At 37.2% G+C, this 10,471-nt stretch overlaps 1 protein-coding gene across 10 annotated transcripts in view; it reads right to left on the reverse strand.

Annotated features, from left to right (window-relative positions):
* Numb (NUMB, endocytic adaptor protein) overlaps window positions 1-10,471 on the reverse strand; it is a 181,099-nt gene that overhangs the window by 59,054 nt on the left and 111,574 nt on the right. The window contains exon 1 of one of the 10 annotated variants that reach the window (XM_004624845.2): window positions 362-442. The exons of the other annotated variants lie outside the window; for them this stretch is intronic. The gene's annotated coding sequence lies outside the window, so the exon portion shown is untranslated. Of the gene's footprint in view, window positions 1-361; window positions 443-10,471 lie in introns of those variants that run through there. 10 annotated transcript variants of the gene reach the window in all.

The raw sequence follows: 10,471 nt of genomic DNA on the forward strand, positions 1-10,471 counted from the left end.
GACAAAGGAAAAAAAATACAAAGAACTGATGAATCCAAAATCTGTTTCTTTGAAAGCCTAAATAAAATTGATAAACTCCTAGCCAGCCTTCTCAAAAAGAGGAAAGAAAAAACTCAAATTCAAGCAATAAGGAATGAAAAGGGAGAAATTAGTACAGATCCTGCGGAACTTTAGATCATCGATAGCTATTCTGAAAATTTTTATTCTCACAGGAGCAAAGATACAGAAGAAATGGATAGAATCCTAATCAAAGACCAGTGCAAATTGCCAAAACTGAATCAAGAAGATATAAAAACTCTGAATAACCCAGTATCAGCCAACAAAATTGAAAATGTAATAAAAAAAAAAACCCAAAACTTACCAACAAAGAAGATTTAATCCCAATACTCCTCTAACTCTTCAATGAAATTGAAAAGGAAGCAATACTCTCAAAATCATTCCGGGAGGCAAGTATACTGATACTGAAACCGGAGAAAGATCCAACCAAAAAAGAGAATTACAGACCAATCTCCCTCATGAACATAGATGCAAAAATCCTCACTAAAATACTAGCAAATAGAATATAGCAAATCATCAAGAAGATTATGCACTATGACCAGGTAGGGTTCATCCCAGGGATGCAAGGATGGTTCAACATACGCTAATCTATAAATGTAATACACCACATCAAGAGAGCCAAAACAAAAAACATGATCATCTCAACAGATGCAGAAAAGGCTTTTGACAAAGTTCAACTCTCATTCATGATCAAAGCCTTATAGAAAATTGGAACAGATGGCCTATACCTCAACCTGATAAAAACCATCTATGATAAATCAACAGCCAACATAATTCTAAATGGAGAAAAACTGAAAGCTTTTACTCTCAAATCAAGTACAAAACAAGGACGTCCTCCATCACCAGTCCTATTCAATATAGTTCTGGACCTTTAGTTAAGAGCCATTAGACAAAAGGCAGAAATAAAAGGAGTAAGACTGCACACGGTGGTGCGCACCTGTAATCCTAGCACTTGCGAGGCTGTAAACAGGAGGATCACTATGAGTCCGGATCTATGCAGTGAGACCCTGTAGACACTATTCTAAATACAAAAGAAAAACAAAGAAACAAAAAACCAAAACCACTCACCAAGAAATAAAAGGAATAAGAATAGGTAAAGAAGAAGTTAAACTATCATTATTTGCAGATGACATGATACTCTATTTGGAAGCCCCAAATACTTCACCAAGAAGTTTCTAGAATTAATAAATTCAGTAGCATAGCAGGATACAAAGTTAACACCCAAAAATCAATAGCATTGCTCTACACAGATAACAAACTCACTGAGAGAGAAATTAGAGAAATAGCATCCTTTACAATAGCATCCAAAAGAATGAAATACTTAGGAATTAATGTAACAAAGGAAGTAAAAGCTCTATACAGTGAAAATTATAACCCTCTAAAAAAAACAAGATCGAAGAGGATTTCAGAAAATGGAAAGATATTCCTTGCTCCTGGATAGGAAGAACATTGTGAAAATGGCCATACAATTGTTATACAGATATAATGCAATCCCTATCAAAATACCATCAACATATCTCACAGATCTAGAAAAGATATTCTTAAAATTTATTTCGAACCAAAAAAGACCTAGAGTGGTAAAGGCAATCTTGGACAACAAAAGCAAGGCAAGAGGCATTACAACCCCTGACTTAAAATTATACTACAAAGCTACTGTGATAAAATTAGCATGCATGGTACTGGCCAAAAAACAACAACAACAACAGAGTTGAGGATCAGTGGAACAGATTAGAAGATGCAAATATAACTACAAACACACTCAGCCATCTTATCTTTGACAAAGGGGCCAAACATATGCACTGGAAAAAGATTATCTCTTTAACATATGATGATGGAAAAACTGGCTCTCTACATGCTGAAAACTCAAACTAGACCCAGGTCTATCTCCATGCACTAAAGTCAAAATGGATTAAAGATCTAAACATTAAATCATCAACACTACATCTCCTGGAAGAGACAGTAGGTGGAAATCTTGAAGATGTAGGAGTAGGCTGACAGTGCATAAACAAAAAACCAAATTGCACGGGAAATATTCCAAACAATCAATAACTGGGATCTCATCTTATTGAGACGCTTCTGCATGTCAAAAGAAATCACCAACAGAGTGAAAAGACAAACACAAATTGGGAAAAAAAATCATAACCAACAATCACTCAGACAAATGACTTCTATCTAAATTATATAAAGAACTTAAAAAAAAAAAATCAGCCCCCAAAATTTAAAGATAGGTGTCTAAGATGAATACATACTTCTTAGAGGAAGAAATACAAGTGGCAAATAAATACATGAAAAAAAACTCAAACCATTCCACAGCACTGGTCATTTGAGAAATGCAGATTAAAACAAGACTGAGACACTATGTTACCCCAGAAAGAATGGCTATCATGAAGAAATCAACTAATAACAAATGCTGGAGAGGCTGTGGGGAAAAAGGAACCCTTCTCCACTGCTGGTGGGAATGCAGACTGCTACAACCACTATGGAAATCAGTGTGGGGACTCTTCAAAAAACTAGGACTGGAAATCCCATTCAGTCCAGCTATTCCCTTTCTGGGTATTTTCCCAAAAGAACTGAAAACAGCATACCATAGTGATATATGTGCACCCATGTTTATAGCAGCACAATTTGTTCTAGTTATAGTCAAATCTTGGAAATAACCAAAATACCCATCACTTGAGGAATGGATGAAAAAGATGTGGTACTTTTATACAATGGAGTACTACTCAGCTATAAAGAAAAACAAACTTAAAGCCTTTATAGATAAGTGGATGCAACCAGAGAGTATACTCATTAGTGAAATAAAGGGGCCGGGGAGATAGCTCAGTAGGATAAGTGTTTGCCTGGCAAGTGCAAGGGCCTGAGTTCAATCCCCAGTTCTGCTAAAAAGGAAAAAAATTAAAAAAAGCAAAAACAGTAAGAAGTGAAATAAATGAAACCCACACGAGTAAATACCATATTGTCCCCTTAGTGTAAGAAACAAAGAATAAATAAAACCTGAAAGGTATAATAGATACAGTAAAATGGAAAGAAACTGAACTTAAGGATTAAACAATGAAGATGAGAGAAAGGAGAAAAGATAGGAAAAAAGGAAGGAGGGAAAAACATGCAAGTATACATACATACAAGTGTATATATACATACTAAGTATATATATATACACACTTATATATGTTATATATGTATGTATATACTATATGTACTCATAATTTCCATCAGTTTTTTGAAAATAGCAGTTAATGTTTAGAATTTTCACCTTGACTAACTCTGTATGCTGATAATCTGTGATCTGAGCAACCACATCAAGAACAGCAATGTGTAATACAAAATCCATGGTTGAATACCTCTTATCTTAGTCTTCTACATATGAATTGTTTCTAATGTCTTATCAATTATCATATTCTTTTTTCCCCTATAATTTTATTGATAAATAGCAATGAATAAAGTCTTTTTTTTTTTTTTTTTTTGCGGAACTGGGGATTGAACTCAGGCCCTTGCACTTGCCAAGGAAGCGCTTATTCCACTGAGCCATCTCCCCGGCCTATCATATTCTCTTTAAAATAAATTAAAACAAAAAAAGACAAGGAAAAAAATTAAGATTTCTTGAAAGCAAGTGACAATATTCAATTATTTCCCCAATCTTGCATTACTATCTGTTAATCTGAGCAACAGATTTGACAATAAAAACAGACACTATGACAACCATTGTTAGCTACTCTTGTTCTGAAAATCTGTAACATATGTACTGTTGTATGTTACCCGGTTCCTGTTTTTTCTATTTGTTTTTGCTCTTCAAAATAATATAATTTTTTTAAAAAAAGAAGAAAATAAAGTTAAGGTTTCTTGAAAGCAAACACTAATTGTTCAATCTTGTGTAACTATTTCTGTTTATCTGAGCAACAGATCTGAAGGAAAAAATTAGGTAATATAACAACCAATGTTAATTAGCTATTCTCGTTCTGAAAATCTGCAGCATATGTACTGCTATACATTGTCCTATTTCTTTTTCTTTTGTTTTTTTGCGGAACTGGGGATTGAACTCAGACTCCTGCGCTTGCCAGGGAAGCATTTATTCTACTGAGCCATCTCCCCGGCCCGTATTTCTGTCTTTGTTTCTACTGTTTGTCTTTGCTTTTACTTTTCAAAATAAAAGAAGAAAGAAAGAAAGAAAGAAAGAAAGAAAGAAAGAAAGAAAGAAAGAAAGAAAGAAAGAAAGAAAATCGAACACTGAACTAAAAAAATAAACAAGGTTCAAAGTTTCATAATTAACTATTAATACTCTTAGAAAGTATTAAACTGCAGTAAGGTTTCTGTTGTTGGAAGAGACATCTCTCGAATACTATTAAAGACTCAGTAGTGATTATGAAACTATAGAGAAATAACTGATGATAAAACAACAAAACAGTCAAGAAATGATGAGCAAACATTAGAGAACTGCCCATATAGAGAGCAAACCTCAAAACTATTGTCCCCAATTTTATATTAAGAAGCATGGCGCATTCTTTTCCAGAAGCTTTTAAGCCCTCAATTGGCCCCACCTTAACTCTAGAAAAATGATGTAGCAAAATAAAAGCATAAGCCATCTTCTCTGTCACAAGCATGAGTTACCATGTGACACCAGTGAAAAAGATGTGAGAGTCAAAGTTTGCATTCTGAGTAAAATCACTTTGTACTTCAAAATGCACACCACAGGAGACTATCACCAAATTAGCTAACTTATACAGGTAAGACAATCTTAGCACACATCTTAGGTAAAACTTTCGACAGGAGTGTTAAAAGCCCCTTCTTTTCTAAAAACGAATGAAAGCAGATTGTTATTCCTAAACAACCTAACATGAAAGTACTTTTTCAAAAATGTATTTGGTCCAGGGTCTCACTACCCAGCTCGGACTTGTAGTGATCTCCTGTTCTCAGCCTCCTCAGCACTGGGATTACAGGCGTGTGTCACTAGATGCTTAGTCTGCTGATCTATCTTGCAAGCCCAGTGACAGTACCTTTATCTAACAGACCTTCAAAAAGAATTTCAGGGCTGGGGAGATGGCTCAGTAGAATAAGAGCTTCCTGGCACGCGCAAGGGCCCTGGTTCTGTCAAAAAACCAAAAAACCACAACAACAACAAAACACAAAAAGAATTTCATAACCTTCCTTGAAAATATATCCCATTACACTCTTTCAAATCACATTTGAAAAATGCTGAATACACAGAGGCTGGGGCCAGGCTCAGAAGTAAAGCAGTTGTCCAGCATGCATGAGGCCCTGCGTGTAATTTGCAGCATCACCTAAAGAAAAAAATATACCACCCATGAGCAGAAAAAAAATACAAAGCATCTATAACCTCCCTTAAGCTGGCACCACTGACCAGAACTATATATAATTCTTCATTTCCTTCTCTTAGCCAAGACAACTGCTACCTATCACAACCTTACCACTTGGCCAAGCCAGTCACCTAGAATCCTCCCTCCACCTTTCTCTAGTCTGTAACTCCAGTTATCTCTTGAATTCAGACCCTCTCTCTATACCGAGCTCACTAGCTTGAAACAGATAAACAAATTTAGATCAAGTTTAAATTACTCCAAAAGCCCATTTCTTGGTCTCTGCTTCCAATAGTATTCCATTCTAATCTGTTCTGACTACTGCTACAGTGCTTCCTATAAAACATAAATCTGACCACACATCTACTCTAAAGTCCTTCATGCAGAGCTGGGCATGGTGACATATGGTTGTGTGGTAAAACTGGCTGGCCTGTGTAAATATCTACTTTGGTAGTAGCTCTCCTGTGGTACTACACATAGCATTCAGGAAGGGTGAAACAGCAAGATTCAAGGTGGAGCCCAGCCTGGGCAACTTAATGACTTGGTGAAACCCTGCCTCAAAATAATAAAAAAAAGTGCTGGGGATGCAGTTCCGTGTGAAGGACCTGGGTTTAAATCCCCAGTACTAGGGGTAAAAGTATTCTACTCGCCTCAGAACACTTTCCAGATCAAGTCCAAATTGCTCAATGTGGCAAACAGTGTTTTTGTTGTTTTTTTTTTTCATCTGGTTTCTCTCACCAGTTGCCATTCACATACTAAGCTCCAGACACATTAAACTACTTTCAGTCCTCCAAACAAAGCACCCCTTCTCTCAGCTCCAGATCCTCTGTACATGCTCCTAGTCTGGCCAGAAAGAAGGAACTTCCTCTGTTTGCCTATGGTTAAAATCTACCTATCTTTAAGGAGCTGGCTCAGAAGTTAAAGGTCTTTGAGGAAGCTAGAGTGACCTGGCTTTGGTTCACTTCATGTAAGTCTCATTTACATTTATGTGGCCAAATGGCTCAGTGGATTAGGTGTTCGATCTCTGGGCCTGCCCTGCCCCTGGGGTGCACTGAGACAGCAATTGAGACTGGGCATGGTGGTGCAGGGAATCAGTGTTGGAAGAGACTGTAGATTTAACCGTAGTTTATTTTCCAGCTGACGAAGCAATCACTTTGCCAATTTCCCTTAATAAAGGAAGACCCCAACCTCTAATAGGTCTAGCACACGTTTACTTGCCTTCTACACAGCTATTCATTATTGTACTGTTCTGTTGCAGGTAAGAGACTATAAATATCAAGTGGTTAATATCTTGTCATTTCAGTAGGCAAATAGTTTGCTATCGGCTTTTATTTTTTATTTATTTTTTTTTAAATATTTATTTATTTATGTGTGTGTGTGTGTGTGTGTGTGTGTGTGTGTTGCCAGCTCAGCCCACCAGGGGGCGGGGCTGGCTGGCATGTGGTGCTGGGGGATTGAACCGTGGTCCCTGTGCTTTGCTAAGCTTGTTCTAAGTAGGTGCTTTAGACCACTGAGCCATCTCACCAGCCCTGCTATCGGCTTTTATGTGAAGTATTACATATTAGTAATTCTCAAACTATGCTTCAAACTATTCCCACAATGTCCAGTTTCCACTGGTTACTTGAAGGGAAAGAAAAAGAAAATGGAAGACAGGACATAACTCTCAGGAGAGGTCAAGGTCCCAATTACAGTTACAATAGACCAGTCCCACTTTATTTGATGTACATGTTGGGATTCTACACAAGAACTTAAGGAAACAGTTTCATGGCTGGAACATTTCTGAAAATGGCTAACATAATAGCTCTAAAATTAATTTGGAAAAAAAAAGGCATCTTGATTGCTGCTTCTCAATGAATAAGTAATAATTACCAGTGGCCTGAAAAGTCCTAATTGAACACATATAATGGGTGTATTTTTGTAAAATAAAGACTGGAAATACACAAACTTATTTTGTCTTTCAGCCTGATTTTTTTTAAAAAAGAAATCTCCATCCTACTAGAAATTTCAAAGGTCACTAAATACAACTTACTTGTGAAGTTCAGAAAATCCTTCATTCTCTTCAACTGCTTTGCAAAACCCATACCCTGTTTCCAGCTCTCTCCTGTACGCTTTTTCTTCTCTAGACCCTTCCCTCCCCATAATCCTTGCCTGGCTTCTCTTCTGCACCTCTGTGCCTCTTTTGAGAGCCTCCTCTACTTTCTCCCTCCATTGAGAGTAGACCCCAGCACCAGTCCTCAATCTGTGCTCTCTTACTCATGTTGTCACTTTCAGAAATAACCATCTAACCCAAACTAAGTATGATATTTCTCCCACTTATACTTCTAGGCTTTGCTTTTTTACTCAAATTTCTCTATTTCTCATTGCTGTTGTTTCATATACATTAACTTAAATTATCATGGCTTACCTCCCATCTTTAAAGTGCTCTCCATCTCAATTTTGCCTGGTTCAGTAAAAACTGAGAACTTACTGTGTCCTGTACTACTGTTAATGCTATCAGCACAGAGCATTATGAACGCTAGTGGGTACAGAAATTAGCAAGACTACTTCTTTACCTTTAGTTGTCTCTTTCCTTTCATAAAAGGGTCATTTCTGTATAATAGAGTGAATAGAATAAAAGCAGTATACACAGTATGCTCTAGAAAGAGTCTATATTCAGGATATTTTTCCTACAGAAAAAGATTACTTCAGGTAGAGGCAACTGAGGGCCAGCTAGATGGCTCAGTGGATTAAAGCGCCTGTTTAGGCAGACACAGGGACTGGGGTTCGATTCCCAGGCCTGCTGTGCTGGCCCCACACCCGGCATGCGTTGAGACAGTAACTGAGACTGGGCATGGTGGCACATGCCCATTATCCCAGCACTTGGGTTGCTGAAAACAGGAGAATCACTACAAGTCCTATCTGTGTAGTGAGACCCTGTACTAAATACACAGAAAAAAAAAATTGGAGAGGCAACTTCACCAACAAAACTACAGACACAGTCCAGAAGAAGAAACAAGGCCATGGTGGCCTTAGAAGGCAGAAGCAGAGTAACTGCTTGACAGGGCCCAAGCCAATTACACTGAGTGGGCTTAAGTAGTAAACAAAACCGCTTGATAAATAAAGCTACGATCACATCACTGAAAAGCAGAACCTAACTAAAAAGATCTTCATACTAACAAGAAATTCCTTTTACTCTGACTTCAACTTTGGTGTGCACACACATACAATAGGAACATGAAAAAACAAAGCAACAAGATGACCTGAAAGACTCCCAACTCTTCCAAAGCAAACCAAGGAGCATCAGTAGAGAGGAAATCAAACACTAGATACCTGAATTCCACAAAATGGTTAAACAGGATGCAAAGAAACTCATCAAGCTCAAGAATGACATAAGCTAGCGTAAGAAACAAACTGGCCAATGTACTTATGGAAGAAACTAAAAACTTAGAAGAGCTGACCACAACTGTACAAAGCATGAATGACAATTTTACTAAAAAAAGTAGTCTTCACGAAAAGGTGCCAAACAGAAATATTGAGGATGAAGAATTCGATTAAATATATAACAGAAGAAAGACCAACCTGAGAAAAGTGTTTCAGAAATTGGGGACAAAATTAAATCAAACAGGATCCTTAAAAACAGTAACAGAGCAAAAAACCTTCATCCTACAGCTACTAGACCACACTAAGAAGAACCCTGTCAGGCAAACTGGAGTTAAAGGGAAATCAGAAGTCAGCACATATAGAATGAAACAATGTTTACAGAACCCATAGCAGAAAAATTTCTAAGTATGGGAAAAGAACTCAACATACAGGTAAGCAAGGTTTCCAGAATACCAAATAACTATAATGAAAAAAGAAGTTCCCAATGATACATCAGAGTAAAAAAAAAAAAGAAATCCCAGAAATAAACACAAGGGAATGAAAAAGCTGTCAGAGAAGAGCAAAAAGTCAGACTAAAAAGCAAAGGACAGGAAAATAGTACAGGACCTAAAAGCAAGCAAGGGCAACAATTTCATTTTTTTAAAAAATCAAACTTCAAGCTAAAACTGACCAGAAAAGGCAAAGCAGGTAACTACATACTACCTGAGGGAATAATTCAACAGGAAAGATAGCAACAGAAAATACACATGCACCAAACGTGAGTGCCCTAACTTCATGAGCCCTGTAGGACAGTGGCACAGAACTTACAGCATGCATGCTGCAGTGGGCTGTTTGCATCTTTGAAAGTTTTATTTTTATATTTAGGTACAGGGTCTCACTATGCAGCTTGGACTCGTAGTGATCCTCCTGTTTTCAGCCTCCCCAGCACTGGGATTACAGGCGTGTGCCATCACAACTGGACTCTACTGAAAATTTTTATTATAAGGTTCACTATGATTGTTATAGGACATAAAAGATCAAATAAAAATCAATACATTTATACTAGGTGACCCTAATACCTCACTGTCACAAATAGATCAACTAAACAAACAATAAAATAGCAAAGAAATATCAGCACTAAACCACATCTCCAAAAACAGGAAAAAAAAAAAAAAAAAAAAAAGGATGTAACAAGTATCTACAGAGGGTTCTATCCTAGTATAACAGAATATACATTCTTTTTATCAATACACTGGACTTTCTCCAAAATAGACCACATATGAGTTCATAAAACCTGCTTAAGGCCTGGTCTGGTGACTCTCTCCTATAATCCCAGCACTTGGAAGGCTGAGGAGGATCACTGGGAATTTGAGGCCAGCCTGGGCTGTAGCATGTTCAAGGCCAGCCTGAACTACATAGCAAGACCCTGTCTTAAAAAGACCAAAACAAAACAAAACACCGAAAAACACAAGAACAAAAACAAAACAAAACCCAAAGAACACCAAACCGAAACACCTATACTCCTCTAGTAAAACCTGCTTAAAATACAAAAGAGTTGAATAAATTTCATGTATACTACCAGATCACAGCAATATTGACACTAGAAATCCATCACAAGAGAAACCACAGAAATTTTAAAAATGCCTGGATATTAAATAACTTTTTTTTTTGGTGGTACCAGGGATTGAACTCAGGACCCTGCGCTCGCCAGGCCAGCGCTTATTCTACTGAACTATCTCCCTGGCCCTTTTTTTTTTTTTTTTTTT

This window comes from Octodon degus, unplaced genomic scaffold (genome assembly GCF_000260255.1).
Source record: "Octodon degus isolate 3935 unplaced genomic scaffold, OctDeg1.0 scaffold00007, whole genome shotgun sequence".
In the NCBI taxonomy this organism is placed as follows: Eukaryota; Metazoa; Chordata; class Mammalia; order Rodentia; family Octodontidae; genus Octodon; species Octodon degus.